Below are 1602 nucleotides of genomic sequence, written 5' to 3'. Positions count from 1 at the left end.
GAGAGAGAGAGAGAGAGAACGCCACTGCTAGGCAGGATACAAGCAAGCCCTGAGGAGAAGATAGACTGAACAGCAGTGAAGAGATTCTGGAGTAGGGTGTGGCTGTTGAACTTGTGCTGTGTGGTGACCTTTACACCCAGGAAGGACTTGGGCTCTAAGCTCTAGTAGGATGGGCCTCTGGTTGGTGGAAATGCAAGCCTACCTGACAGGACCTCAGATGGGGCTTCCCCTCAAGGCCAACCTGAGAACTAGATGTGAAGAAGAGAGAAGGTGGCACCCCAGTCTGGTCCTTTGAAAGCCACCAGGCTGGACACCTGTGGCGAGAATACGGGTGAGGTAAGGAGATACATAGGGGTGGACGCTGAGGTCCAGCAGAGTGGCTGCTTCTGCTCTTTCAGCCTAGGCCTGGGTTTTCCGGCTTTCTACAGTCTGTACTGGCTGGTTTTGTGTGTCAACTTGACACAAGCTGAAGTTATCACAGAGAAAGGAGCCTCCCTTGAGAAAATGACTCCATGAAATCCAGCTGTAAGGCATTTTTTTCAGTGATCAATGGGGGGAGGGCCCAGCCCACTGTGGGTGGTGCCATCCCTGGGCTGGTGGTCCTGGGTTCTATAAGAAAGCAGGCTGAGCAAGCCAGGGGAAGCAAGTCAGTAAGCAGCACCCCCCATGGTCTCTGCATCAGCTCCTGACTCCAGAGGTTCCTGCCCTGCTTGAGCTCCTGTCCTGGATTTTTTTTTTCAGTGATGGAAGTGTAAGTTGAATTAACCCTTTCATTGTTTTTTGGTCATGATGTTTGGTTGCAGCAATAGCAACCCTAAGACATAGCCTCTGTGCGCCTGCGCCTGGCACTCAGGGCTTACTCCTTGCACTTGGCTTTGACCTTTGACCTTAGCACCTCTTATTAGAGATCTGGGAAGGGCTGTGGCTCTAGTCTGAGAGCATCATGGGTGGGTCAGGAAGTGGCTCTCAGTCCCTCTCCATCCACAGACCCTTCCCAGGGTGGAGGCTCTGTAGCTGGAGGTGGCACCAAGCTCCACTTGGCATGGGCCATCAGAATTACCAAGAACTTTGAGATTGGCTTTCCAGAGACCTCTCCGAAGGTTCCTGGCTAAATGATGGCTATGGGTGAGGGTGGTCTGTGGAGAAAGATGGATGCCACACTGCTTCGGGATCAAGCACCACCCAGTGCTTGTCTCAGGCTCGGTCCTTGGGCATCTAGCGGGGAGTATGGTATGAGCCATAGCCATTTAAAATTCTCCACAGGATACATTAAGACAAGTAAAAAGAAACAATTGAAATGAACAATTAAAATACTTATTATTTGCGTGAGTGTGCATCATGTGCCCATACCACACCTGTGGAGGAGAGAGGTCCACTTACAGGAGTTGGATGGGTCTCCCTTTTCACTATTTAGGTCATGGGGATTGAACTCAGGTTGTCAGGCTTGGCACACTCTTTGCCCGCTGAGCTCTCTTTCCAACCTGGAATAAGTGGTGGTTTGAATAGGAATGGATCCCATAGGCCCATTAGGAGGCGGGGCCTTGTTAGAGTAGGTGTGGCCTCGTTGGAGTAGGTGTGGTCTTATTGGAGTAGGTGTGGCCT

Source organism: Arvicanthis niloticus, chromosome 18, assembly GCF_011762505.2.
Source record: "Arvicanthis niloticus isolate mArvNil1 chromosome 18, mArvNil1.pat.X, whole genome shotgun sequence".
NCBI classification, from domain to species: Eukaryota; Metazoa; Chordata; class Mammalia; order Rodentia; family Muridae; genus Arvicanthis; species Arvicanthis niloticus.
This window is presented reverse-complemented; position numbering follows the sequence as displayed.